Source organism: Nycticebus coucang, chromosome 1 (genome assembly GCF_027406575.1).
Source record: "Nycticebus coucang isolate mNycCou1 chromosome 1, mNycCou1.pri, whole genome shotgun sequence".
NCBI lineage: Eukaryota > Metazoa > Chordata > Mammalia > Primates > Lorisidae > Nycticebus > Nycticebus coucang.
In genome coordinates this window covers 3334128-3348305 of record NC_069780.1, presented here as the reverse complement: position 1 = coordinate 3348305, position 14178 = coordinate 3334128, and the positions used below count along the sequence as shown (strand labels likewise).

At 42.1% G+C, this 14178-nt stretch overlaps 1 protein-coding gene across 1 annotated transcript in view; it reads left to right on the top strand.

The window, feature by feature from the left end:
• Positions 1–14178, top strand: part of ADAMTS3 (ADAM metallopeptidase with thrombospondin type 1 motif 3) — a 302681-nt gene that overhangs the window by 226133 nt on the left and 62370 nt on the right. The window lies entirely within an intron of this gene.

Sequence of the window (14178 nt, the reverse complement as noted above, 5' to 3'; positions counted from 1 at the left end):
GTGATAATTACTATTTCCTAAATATGTTTAACTGTATGATGTAACTATAAAAACTGATCTTACAACTGAGCATTACTCAAAACTGATCAGTGTTATTCAAATGAGCATAAGCAGTTTAGATTTTTTTCAATGAAAAATGACCACTTCTTTAATAGTTTGTTATAATAATATACACATTTAATTCCATGTATTTGGAACTCTGCTTTAATAAAAATTTTATTGTGAAAGCCTACTATTTTTTTTTTTTTCTCATTCTGTGGCCCTGGGTAGAGTGCTGTGGCGTCACGGCTCATAGCAACCTCACACCTCTGAGCTCAAGTGACCCTCTTGCCTCAGCCTCCCAAGTAGCTAGGACTAGAAGAGCCCACCAAAAAAACAGATAGTTTTTCTATTTTTAGTAAAGACAGGATCTCACTCTTTCTCAGGCTGGTCTCCAACTCCTGAGGTCAAGCAGTCCCCCCGCCTCAGCCTCCCAGAGTGCTGGGATCACAGCCATGAGCCACTGCGCCTGGCCTAGCATAGGTGTTTTAATAAAGTGTTATCACATCACAACAAAAAGACAAAGTAAATTTTTTGTTTGTTTGTTTTTTGTAGAGACAGAGTCTCACTTTATGGCCCTCGGTAGAGTGCCATGGCATCACACAGCTCACAGCAACCTCCAACTCCTGGGCTTAAGCGATTCTCTTGCCTCAGCCTCCCAAGTAGCTGGGACTACAGGCGCCCGCCACAACGCCCAGCTATTTTTTGGTTGCAGTTCAGCCGGGGCTGGGTTTGAACCCACCACCCTCGGTATATGGGGCCAGCACCTTACCTACCGACTGAGCCACAGGCGCTGCCCAGACAAAGTAAATTTTTAATCAGTTAAGATAAAATGCTGATTTGACAGTATGTAATTTAAATAATCTAAATGTCACCTTTTAGACAACTGAGGTTGTTTATGAACTCTAGAAACACAGATTTTTTTTTTTTTTTAGAGAAGAGAATGATGTGGTACATATATCTCTGTGTCTTCAGGCCTCATGAACATTCCCTGCTCTCCTTTAAATGGCAAGAAGATTGTCTCTTACTGTGATAAGTTACCAGACTCTTACACCATGCTGGAGGCTCCTTAATGTGCAGCTTGTTTCCCCATGTGCTTTCGTTGTGATTAAAGCCTTGACCAAGGGTTTGGCATCGAGCAACTTATAAGTAAGATCAATCATAGATGATCGCAAAAGCCATAGTAATAAGCATCTTTAATAACGTAAAGTAGGAAATTACAGTCCAATTATTAATCATTAAAATTCAACAGAAAGAATATTTTAGCAATTCTTTTACCCAATTTATTTGTTTTACAGACAAGGAAACTGAGATTTAGATAAGTGTTAACATGTTCCTCAAAATCGTGCAATCGGATCATAGCGGAGCTGGGACCAGAGCTCGGCTCCTCTCATGTTATTTTCTATTCCTGCCCCATAAATTCCCACAAGCTCAGTGGCTTAAAGCGGTGTTGGGTGGTCAGCTCACAATCCTGTAGGTCAGACGTCAAGGTGGCTGGGCTGGTTCTATGCTTAGGCTGAAATCAGGGTATGAGCAGGTTGAACTCTTAACTGGAGGCTCTGGGAAAAATCCTTACTGCAGGCTGTTGGCAGAATTCAGGTACTTGTCCTTATAGGCCTGAGTCCCCCATTTTCATGCTGACTGCTGGCTGTGGCTCACGGTCAGTACCTGGAGGCTGTGCTCACGATGGCCCCTGGAGGCTGCTGTCTGGTCCCTTCACAAGTTCCCTCCTCTTCCTTATCATTCTTATTTCCAACTTTCCCTTTTACCACCAGCCAGGTTTGCTCTCTGCTTTTAAAGCTCATGAGGTTAGATCAGAGGTACCCAGATACATGCTGCTGTCTTACGGTCAACTGAAATCACATAACGTGATACAATCCCGGAAGTGATAGCTCATCAGTTCTAAGGGTGGGGGCAGGGCACCTTCGTGGAGCTGTTTTAGAAAGTGTGTTAACGACATTCTTGAACCCATTCTGATTTTCTTTATATTATATTATAGATCTTTCAGGAAAAGATCTACAACATAAATACGAATGTACTCACTGCTTGCAAAAAGTTTGCATGTATCTCCTGAAAATATGACTTTGACATTCAGCTGCTTTCTCCATGACTTTCCAAGATCTTTGCCCAATCTCTGCCTTCTTTTTTGAGCACCTTATCTAAAATTAGCCCCCCCTCCCCTTGTCCCTCTTACTTCTCTTACTCTGTTTTATTCTTTGTACCCAACTTCACAGCTTTTTTTAGTGGAGTGGACATTCTGTGAGGTTACGCACCATGTCTGCCTCGGCCAGTGTTGGACTCTGAGTAGAACAGTGACAGGTAGAGAATGCACATTATTTATTTATCTCAAATAATAAATGGGAAATGTTAATATTAATAGTTTGGCTACAATGGCTTGTTTATTTTTTATTAATCATTCCATATGCCTTTGGAGAAAAATTTGGCATACTAATGTAGAGTCCTGGGAAAGTTTGAGGTGAAGAAACTTTCTGTTCTTGATAAAGTAGCATATAGTAGGCAGCTGATAGATAACATGAGCGTTGAAAGTGGCAGCTGTGCAAGAGAATCTAATCTCTCCGTGCAGTAGTGATTATTCAGAAAAACTTGACTTTTGCAGTCTAAAATCACTAGAATATAACCTATGATCGGGGTATGGTGGCATCTTCCTCTGCTTTTTCATCACCTCCTTGATTTAGTAGAGCTCAACTGCAGAAGCTGTGGATAAGAAGGAATATAATTTTGTGAAGAGGAAGAGAGATGTTAATTAGAACAATATTAATGTTTCAAGCAGCAAAATGTGAAAGTTAAAAATTTTGCTATCTTCTAAATTAAGATTTAGCTGAATGAGAACAGTAAAAGCAACTAGGAAGCAAGTGACTAGTAAGGAAGTCCTTCATTTAAAATGGAATAGAAAGTAAAATAGAAAGAAGATGCACAGATGGCAACAAACATATGAAAAAATCCTGTACCCGTCTAGTCACCAGGGAAATGCAAATTAAAACTATAATGAGATTTTTACCTCACTCCTATCACAATGGCTATTATTAAAAAGTGAAAAAACAATAGATGGATGCAGACAGAAAGGAATGCTTATGAGTTGGTGACTTATGCTTATGACTACAAATTAGTACACATACAACCTCTATGGAAAACAGTATTCATATTCCTGAAAGAAATGCACGTAGACCTGCTATTCAATCAAGCAATCACACCGATGGGGATCCGCCCAAAGGAAATGAGGTCATTTTATGGAAAGAACACCGGCACCTAACTGTTTATTGTAGCACAATTCATAATTGCAAAGGTGTGGAATCAACCTAAGTGTCCTTAGTTCATGAGTGGATAAAGAAAATGTGGTGTAAACAGACCATAGAATACTACCCCGCCAGAAAAAAGAATGAAATAACATCATTGGCAGCAACGTGGATGTGACTGGAGACCATTATGCTAAGTGAAATATCTCAGGAATGGAAAACCAAATGCCATATGTTCTCACTAATAAGTGGGAGCTAGTAAGTCATCATACACAGACACAAAGTGATATAAAGAACATGAGAAGCCGGGTGGGGGGTGATGAAAACTTGGGTGCAGTGAACATTACTCTGGTGATGAGCACACAAGATAAGCATTAGACAAGCTAGCCACATCGGAAAACATGTGAACCCCCCCTAATTACTATTTTGAAAAAATAAAATAAAGTCATGAAAATGAATGAAACAGAATAGGAAGAATAAAATAATTAAATCAGGAAATAAAATAGAATATAGAATCCCTTTCAAAAAACTATGTAAGAACTGTTTATTAAAAAAGAGTTAGTGGCAGTGCCTGTGGCTCAAAGGAGTAGGGCACTGGCTCCATATGCCAAAGGTGGTGGGTTCAAACCCGGCCCCTGCCAAAAACTCCAAAAAAAAAAAAAGAGTTACAAGGGTGGAAAGGAAAATGAGGACTAGTGTCGGCCCCAGCCGGAGGACCAGATGGGCTACTTATAGGCTGTGTGCCTTTCCAGCTATCAGGAGCTCACATCAAACTGTCTTACACAAAAGGGAAAAAAAGCAGTAAAAGAAGAGAATGAGGTGGTGGCAGTTTATTGGTTCATGAAACTGAAAAAAGAAAAAAACAAGGTTCAAAGAATGAATGGCTGAGTTCAGAGGTTCAGAGTCATCACTGGGGTGTAATCTATCCTGTCAGCGGTCTCCACTTTCCTCTTCTTGCATTAAACTAAAACCAACAACTATTCCTATGTCAGCCCCAGGATCTACATCGTTATATTCTGCCAGTCTCAAGCTTAGCAAAGAGAACTTCTTTTCCCTATTAGCTCTAAATAAAAGTCCTAGGTCTTGGTTTCATCAGCCTGACCTAGGCCATTTGCCACCCGTTAGCCCAATACTGGAGCCAAGGAAACTGTACGTCCTAACTGGCCATGCCTGGATCAGAGTTCTCTGCTAGACCCGAGACAGAAGGGCAGGGTATGAAAGTGAGACAGGAGGAGGATGTAAGTCAGTGCCTAGGGAAAGATAATCCCCACACCTAGTGGCCAGATTTAATACATAAGAATATATTAACAGCATTCTTAGTTAAATTTGAGTCTCAGATAAACAATGAGCAAGTTTTTATTAAGTATGTCTCATGCAATATTTGAGATTTACTAAAAAAGTGTTGTTTATCTTAAGTTTGACTTTGCCAAGGAATTGTGTATTTTACCTAACAACCTTGCTTATATGTAGACATTTCAGTGGTATTCAAGAAATGGTTGCAGTGGGGTTTAGGAACAACAGCATTGAGAACCCACTACTATGGAAATGGCATCCAGATGCCAACAGAAGGCAGAAATGATCACCAGACAGATTATAGGACAGGTTAAATGCAAAACGCATTAGTGCAAACTAACACACAATACAAGAGACCGGCTGGTGAGTGCTACTAAGGGGTGGGGCAGGGGGAGATGTGAGCAGGAGAGTCCCGCACACAGGCTGCCTGGGCAACAGTCATTCCACCTCCTCTGTCATTTTAGACCCTGGCCCTTCTTATTTTCTTTTTTAACAGAACCTGAGTATTGTTCATGAATTCACACTTCTACCATGTGCTTCAGAGGAGGTGACCCGGAGTTTGACCTCTGATTTCTCCAAAACAGGCCTGGAGTTCCATTCTGATCTGTGGATGACTTTTCTATGGGCATATGAATCTGATTCTAGCCTCTGAAACACATGGTTAAAGGCACCAGCGGGCATCTGGGAAAGGTTTTTACCTACCCCTAAGAAAGGCAAGAGGAAACAGTCTGTTGGACCTGGCTATAGTGCTAAAATGGTGCAGCCTTTTGAAATAATTTAAAGGAGTTAATTTGAAGACGAAGTTCATACACCAAGAATGGCAGAATGTGGGAGGATGGGAGGCTCCTGGTCCTTATCTACTGACAGATTAATCCAGGAATCACCCTATCTCTGCATTTCTTGTTATGTGAACTAATAACACTTCTTTATTGCTTAAAACACTTTTGGGTTAAGTTTTCTTTATTTGCAGATAAAAACAGGTAAGTAACATAGTACAGAAGATTCTTCTTGAAAGTGAGAGCTTCAGAGAAGTTTCTCTTCAAGTCCCTTGCGCAGCCTGAGATGGGATCACTTGTTCTTTTCTTGCTAATACATTTGAGTTCTCTGTGGATTCTGGTTATTAAACCTTTGTCAGAGACATAACCTTCAAATATCTTCTCCCATTCTGAGGGCTGTTTGTTTGCTTTACTTACTGTGTTCTTGGCTGTGCAGAAGCATTTTAGTTTGATCAGGTCCCAGTAGTGTATTTTTGATGTTGCTTCAATTGCCCCAGGGGTCCTCCTCAGGCACACGGCTACAGACACATGAAAAAATGCTCATCATCCTTAATCATCAGAGAAATGCAAATAAAAACTACTTTCACATATCATCTATCTCCAGTAATGTTAGCCCACATCACAAAATCCCAAAACCAGAGATATTGGCATGGATGTGGAGAAAAGGGAACACTTCTACATTGCTGGTGGGAATGCAAACTAATACGTTCCTTTTGGAAAGATGTTGGAGAACACCTAGAGATCTAAAAATAGACCTGCCATTCGATCCTACAATTCCTCTACTAGGTATATACCCAGAAGACCAAAAATCACATTATAACAAAGATATATGTACCAGAATGTTTATTGCAGCCCAATTCATAATTGCTAAGTCATGGAAGAAGCCCAAGTGCCCATTGACCCATGAATGGATCAATAAATTGTGGTATATGTACCCCATGGAATATTATGCAGCCTTAGAGAAAGATGGAGACTTTACCTCTTACATGGATGGAGTTAGAACATATTCTTCTTAGCAAAGTATCTCAAGAATGGAAGAAAAAGTATCCAATGTACTCAGTCTTACTATGAAAGCAATTTATAGCTTTGTTATGAAAGCTATAACCCAATTATAGCCCAAGGAGAAGGGAAAAGGGGAGATGGATGGGAGGGGAGGGGGTAAGATGGATAGAGGGAGAGTAATTGATGGGACCACACCCATGGTGCATCTTACAAGGGTACATATTTACTAGGTGTAGAATATAAATGTCTTAACACAATAACTAAGAAAATGCTGTGAAAGCTACGTTGACCAGTGTGATGAAAGCATTTCAAATTGTATGTAAAACCAGCACATTGTACCCCATGATTGCATTAATGTACACAGCTATGATTTAATAAAAAAAAATTCATAATAGAAAGTGAGAGCTTATATTGTAGACATTAAGGTGACTTTTTAAAATTGTATTTGCTGATGATTACAAACCCAAAGCATAAGCACATGTTTTTACTTCAAAAGTAAGACATTTTCCATTAAAAATTTTCGTATGTCAATCCTTATAGTAGTCAGTAAAAACAAAAGCAAACACATATATTTTAGAATTAGAACTTGGGGGGAAAATAATCATGTAGACTAATAGTCATTCAATGGTGATGTCTTTTAACAACAACAACAAAAAGCAACACTTATTCTTCATGAAGGTTCTGAACTGACATCATAAATTGGCCTGAATATAGTGCTTTGAACTATCGTTATGGAATTTCCCAGTTTTTGAAGGTTACAGCTGATTTTCACAGAAACATTTCATATCTTGGTAGAATAGTGCCCCAAATATATGGAGATGCTGTTACTTTATCCTTTTAGAAAGTGTTCATTTTAAAAAATGTTAATGAAAAACTCACTATTACAGGATACAAACAGGTCAACACGGTTATTTATGTTAACTGCTCTCTGCTTCTGACATTACTAGATGACGTTTGTTGGATTTTACACCTGTTTTTAGCTGATTGTAGGATCTCCACCAATTCTGGGAAAATCCAGCATGCAGAATTCCACTCACTTCTTTCTATAACAGTGTTGTGTTCATGAGGAATGCTGAATTTCTACATATGGACTCATCCCGTGTTCATCATTACTGAAAAGCAGTGTGATACTTCTTCATTTTCTGAAGTAGACACACTGCAAAAAAGGCTGCTGTGGTACATTTTGGTAAAGTGAATCTTACTTTGTCATTCACTTGTTAACATGAACATAACTTGCATTCCCATGGAGAGTAGGGGTGCAGGGGGGAACTTAGTCAATATTTTTAAAATATGTCAGCTCAATACATGTGAGGACTAGATAGTGACCTATAAGAGAAAATTCATCAGACCAGTGGCCTGAACACAATCAAGGTGTTACCCCTCTATGAAATGAGGTCTGGTGCAGGTATTCCAGGCCTGGTGTGGCAGCCCCACAGTTGCTGGGGAGTCAGATTCTGCCCAGGGGAGCTACCCTACCATATTCAGCCATGCCTTGATCCTAAGATCATCTCATGGAGTTCATGTTCACATTCCAAGCAGCAGGAAAGAGTATCGAGTGGAAGGCCAGAGGGTGTACCTGCTGGGATGAACTGCCTCCCTGGAGGAGCCTTCGTGGAAAGCTTCTACAGTAAGCCAGTGGAAGTCCTCAGTATAAGCCACCCAGATATAAGCAGTACTTCAGCCCAGATCTCACTGGCTTTTCCTAATCACATGTGATCATTACTCAGGAGGGCGACTGGGAAATGACTTTAGCTGGATTCATTAACACCTGAAATAACACTGACACTGCTCCTTCAGAAGCAGGGAAGGGGTATTGGGCATATGAGTCTGTCACAGTCTCTTATCACAGGATGGCTAGGATTGCCTTTCAGCCAGCCCCAGTGTATTTGTCATGGACTCAGAACTTGATCAGTGTGTGTGTACCTTTCCGGTTTTACCTTTGTCTCCTGTCCTTTTTGTCCCATAGGAATTTATTCTGGAATGGGAGTGATTTCACCAGTTTTATACTCTGATCTCCTATAAATGAGATTAGGCATATGAACATGCCATATTCCTGAAAATATTTCAAGACTAAGTATTCTTAATCAGCAATACAAGTAATATTCTACTTTTCCTGTTTAGTAAGTTCAAAATTCCCATTTAACACTAACGATCTACATTTGACACTTGAAATAACTATTTTGACTTGATTGGCCACCCATGTGCACCTCCCCATATTCATTTCAATACAATAGGCTTTACAGTACAGTTATCCTTTGTTTGCAAATTCATATGCAGCAACTGGGAAACTGAGGAGGGGCACAAATGGAAACAATCAAAATGTTTGCTAACGTTAATTAATGCTCACCTGTACCTCCTGGGGTAAGTTGCAAAATCTTACTTTTGTCCAAAAAGGTTGATAAAGAAAACTCACTCTAAAAAATTATCTTTGATGTTTCTGCCAAGTTTAAAAAGTGCTCTGAGCTTCCCTCTTCTGCAGTGAACCCTGAGAATAATAGCACTACTGTGACTATGTCACTTTTTATTTTTGCCTTTTTTTTTTTTAATGTTCAGTTGAGAGCACACCTATTAGGAGACTCCTAGCTGGAATTTTGGGTTGTATGCTAATTCTGCTAACACATCAATTACCTTCTGTGGCCCTACTTAGCCACCATGATTGAGGGGGCCCTAGCACAGCAGGGTGCCACAGGGCACCTCCAGCAGGCCATCATTTTCAGCCCCCTATACCAAGGGGCACTCTGCTTGTACTTACTGAACTTGCCTTTTCTGTGATTCTTCTTCTAAGCAGGAAAAATCTTCCAGAGCATTTGGATGTGATTATCATGATATTTCCCACTAATTTTTTCTATTCCTGTAGTTTGGGGTAAAAGGCAGAGATAATGCTAGAGTTAGAGATGTAGGCACCTAAAATTATGTCACAGAGAACATCGTCTTCTAAGTGGGAAGTTTTATACAGGTGAGAACTATTACTGAAAGGCCTGCTCTGGTACCTGATGAGGTCTGCCTACCCCAGCTACTGTGAAAGCTGTTGAAGACTATACACTGGCTTGTTACTGCATGATACAATTCATCTTCATTCTGAATATAAATCCAACCCTCGTGGGTGTTCCTGGGGATCACTCCCAGGGGGACACAGGTGGTTTCCCACCTTCTCGGGTTCTGTATTTGTGTGAGTTCTCAAAAAATACGTGGCGAGTAAAGGTGAGTGCCATCTGTAAGCCAGCTCGCCCCAATTCTTCAGTAGGTTTCCAAACTATTAAACAGGCCCATGTCGCTGGGGTGATCCTAATTTTACCTGAAAGTCAAGATGCTTCTGTCCTTGTTACAGAAGGAATGGGGTCCGAAGATCCCACTCTGGGCAGCGAAAACACCCCCAGAAAAAGGGAAAAAACAGGGAAATAAGCTGAGCAAGGTATAATCAAAACAGTTCAGCTAGTTTACTTTTAAACCAGCAGCTAAATTCCTTATCTGAGCAGTTCCTGCTTTTGCTAAAAGCCTGGCCTGTAATGGGATACAGATCGAAAACACCTCTGCTGGGTCTGTGAACACTGAAGAATAATGGGAGCTACGCAAGGCCTGGGAGGAACAGTAACCAGGCTGTCCCCTGCCCAGTCAATGGTCAAAGCAAACACCCATTGTGGGGATTTGTATCATGGCCGGGTCAGAGATCAAGGGAATAGCTTTATCCCTGAAATATGGGCAGGAGAGCTTGTACCCTAATCACGGAGGTAAACGCTATCAGGTGGAAATCAGAGGAGAAGTCTAACATTCCACCAATTCTTCAGAGGAGCCTGACACCATCATGGCTGCTCCACAGAGAACCAGAGGGGTCTAACCTCCCGTAAGGAATCTGTGCGTGACCACAAACAGGAGGCTGCTCCTACATAGGGCTCAGGTTTCGGATTACTCAAGACTTCTCAGACCCTTAATGTTAATGATTATAGATAGAATAAGAGCTAACATGCTTACTCAGAGAAACTGCTGATGTTTTTGTTCCTTTCCTCAGTTTACTGTCTGGGCTAAATGACAAGATAACTTTCAATAAAAGGTGGGTGGAACACTCAGGGCCATTTGCTAGAACCCCATAAGTTAGTGGTGGTCTCCTGTGTTCCCACCTTTGAAAATTCTATTTTGCATGTCTTGTCTCTTTATCTCTTACTGCTTTTAACTTTAACCGCTTGTCTCTTTAACCGCTTTTCTTCAGTGGATCCCCACCACTTCCACCGGTCTTACAGGACCCTGCCCAGGGGGTGAGAACAGCCACCTGTACCTACACTGTGCTCTGCAGGAGACCCTGTGAGCCTCTTTCTTGTTACAGTTATTAGCAGTCAGATTTTCCTTCACTAATTCCAGATTTTTTTTCTCCTTCTGTTTGAAAATAACTATATAATTTGTGATAGAATAAAATGGATTTTAAAAAATAAAGGCTTTTTTAATGGGAAAATCGTCATCTGAAGTAGTAGCTGTAAGTACTGAATACACATATCTAAGCACTGTGCATAGGGTTTTTAGCATTATCACTCATGTCATCACAGTAACTGCAAAAATAGGTCTTTTTTCCCATTTTATATATGAGGAAATTGAGGGTCAAACAGCTTTGTCATCTTAAGTAAAATCACACTGTTGGGAGGTGCAATTACCAAAGTTTAAAGCCAGAGGTGTCTGATTACAAAGCCCTTGTCACTAGCACTTGACCGCTCCTTTATAAAGCAGACAGACAAAGACAAATTCATTGTGAATGAGGACATTTCACAGTCTCTGAGCTGACTGTAACTGAAATGACGTGTGTGAGTAAAAGTGCCAGAAGCCATCCCACTCTCTTCAAATATTTGACATTGCTCCTTTTAGGAAACATGGAAAGAATATTGCACGGCCCAGGGGAAAATGGGACAGAAGTATTCTCAATTTTAAAAGGCTTCCTTCTTCTTTCCTAGGTTTCTTATGCAATAAAAAAGGAATTCTCTTCTCTCCCCATAAAACCCCCTATTTAAGGAGGGATGCAAAGGCCGGCCTGGAGGTGTGTTAGAGCAGAATGAACTGTCTTCCCGAGGGAGCGTTCACTGCTCCATTCCCGGGTCAGGATTCACAATATGATGACGTTGCTAGTGTATTTCCACTGGATGTTGTCTCTGAATTCTGCCAACAAGAGCCATTTTTGGAACTGAGAGCTCATTGTGAACTTCCTACTTAGGCACTAGCCATCACAACTTTTCAGATCCTCAAGTGTGTGGACAGCCTTGAGGTTAACGCTGTTTGCAGGTGTGGTTTCTTGCCCTCGGTACACGTTTGCAGCTCTTCAAAGCAACTTTTGAGGAAAGCTTTCTTTTGGATGTGGGTGATGGTTACAGTTATTATGTATTGTGGAGCCAATGTGATTCCTCGGTGAGGAGAAAATTCCCAGCTAATGAGCTAGCAGTTGGGCTTGTGTCAAAGAGAGTGACAGTCTAGCTTTCAAACCTGAGGAATCACATTCAGAGCTTATGCCCCTACTTGTGTGTGTGTGGGAGTGTTGGGTTTCTATATATTTTTGAAAGGCAGAAGTTGTGTGAATAGGATCTATACTTCCACTGCACCTAGTCCTATGTGGTTAGGGCTTGGTCATCAATCTTCTTGGCCAAGAGACACTTCTTTTTTTTCCCCCCTCCTCGACCTTATTAAAACCACAAAGGTGGAGAGGAAAATACCTATTTATTAATGTCAGATGCTGATTCAAATGGCTTACAGGCCCCGGTACAGCATTAAATAAACCTCCATATAAAGCATGAGTCAGAGTTGATTCTGTCAAACTTGTTTTTAGGTATGTGGTTGTTTTAGACATCAAGACAGTTTATTAAATAGAATCCTGTATAAGTTTTACATACTTTGAATGGAGATAAATATATTTTCAGTTTTTAATGCACCAGTAATTTTGAATATCCTATTTAATTTTAGTACCAAATGATAGATTTTATTTTTTAATCCATCAAAACATTTTCTTTCCACAAACTATAGTCATCTGAAGGTGGATAATCTAGGTCATTAAAGCTGATAGTGTCTCTCTCACTCTTTCTTTTCAAATACAAACGTATGTATTTATGTGTATGTGTGTGTATTTATGTTTTAGGCAATGTATGTGCTTATGTGTGTATGTATATGGTAGAAAATGTCTATTTGGAAAGTGAAAAATTTAAATTCCTTGAACTGCATAAAATAAGAAATTGTTTAACTTTCATTTTTCCTTGGACATGGGTCGTTTTCTGACTGACCTCCTACTCTGCTGTCTCGGATTCAGATATACGGTAGAATCTCTGGCAGTGACCACCCAAGGGACTGTGATGAACTGGTCAGCACACGGAGGTGGTCAACTTAAAGAACCAGGCTTACTGTGCTGACACACACATGGGGTGTGTGTCTGGTCTATGAAAATTAGGTGGACTTCAGGAGGAGGCCAGTGTAGGGAGGGGGTCAGTATAGGGAGGTGGTCAGTGTAAGGAGGTGGTCAGTGTAGGGAGGAAGTCAGTATAGGGAGGTGGTCAGTGTAGGGAGGAGGCCCATTAGGGAGGTGGCCAGTATAGGGAGATGGTCAGTGTAAGGAGGTGGTCATTGTAGGGCGGAGGTCAGTGTAGGGAAGAGGCCAGTGTAGGGAGGAGACTAGTTTAGGGAGGAGGCCAGTGTAGGGAGATGGTCAGTGTAGGGAGAGGGGTCAGTGTAGGGAGGGAGCCAGTTAGGGAGGTGGCCAGTGTAGGGGGGAGGTCAGTGTAGGGAAGAGGCCATTGTAGGGAGGAGGCCAGTGTAGGGAGGTGGCCAGTGTAGGGAGGTGGTCAGTGTAGGGAAGAGACTAGTTTAGGGAGGAGGCCAGTGTAGGGAGGTGGTCAGTGTAGGGAGGGGGGTCAGTGTAGGGAGGGAGCCAGTTAGGGAGGTGGCCAGTGTAGGAGATGGTCAGTGTAAGGAAGTGGTGAGTGTAGGGAGGTGGCCAGTGTAGGGAGGTGGTCAGTGTAGGGAGGAAGCCAGTGTAGGATGGTTGTCAGTATAGGGTCGGGAGTCAGTGTAGGGAGGGGGTCAGTGTAGGGAGGAAGCCAGTGTAGGATGGTGGTCAGTGTAGGGTCGGGGGTCAGTGTAGGAAGGGAGCCAGTTAGGGAGGTGGCCACTGTAGGAAGATGGTCAGTGTAAGGAAGTGGTGAGTGTAGGGAGGTGGTCCATGTAGGGAGGTGGCCAGTGTAGGGAGGAGGCCAGTGTAGGGAGGGGATCAGTGTAGGGAGGGAGCCAGTGTAGGATGGGGGTCAGTGTAGGATGGGGGTCAGTGTAGGGAGGGGGTTAGTGTAGGGAGGTGGTCAGCTATGAAGGGGCGCTGGACACATGACTAGGATGACCCGCCCTCCACGATGGCAGCACAGATAGAGCTACAGCATTCAGTGATGCACCTTGTGCAGCGGCTTCTTCCCTCCCAGCATTCACGAGAATGTCATCCTCAGAAGAAACAGTAACATTTGCAGAGTGACCATGTCACTAGACGCTGTGCTGTCATGCTGTGATTTGATTTCTAAATTAGGGCTATTGGAAAGAGGAGTGATTTAAATGTATGTGACAGAAATGCTGCATTCCATGGCTGTAGTGACGTAAATTAACCACACTAAATGATAGTGACAGGTGGCTTTTACACGCACTTTCCACTGACAGGTCAGCTGCTCTGTCAGCCCCAGCCCGTCCTGTGCTCGCACTGCCCTTGCTGTGCACGCTGAGGAGGGGGCTGCGCCTGGGCTGGGGACAAGCCCCTCCACCTGGGGGAACGCCAGTGTCCCCGCGCCCTCTGCCCTCTCACCCCGGCCTGGCTCCGC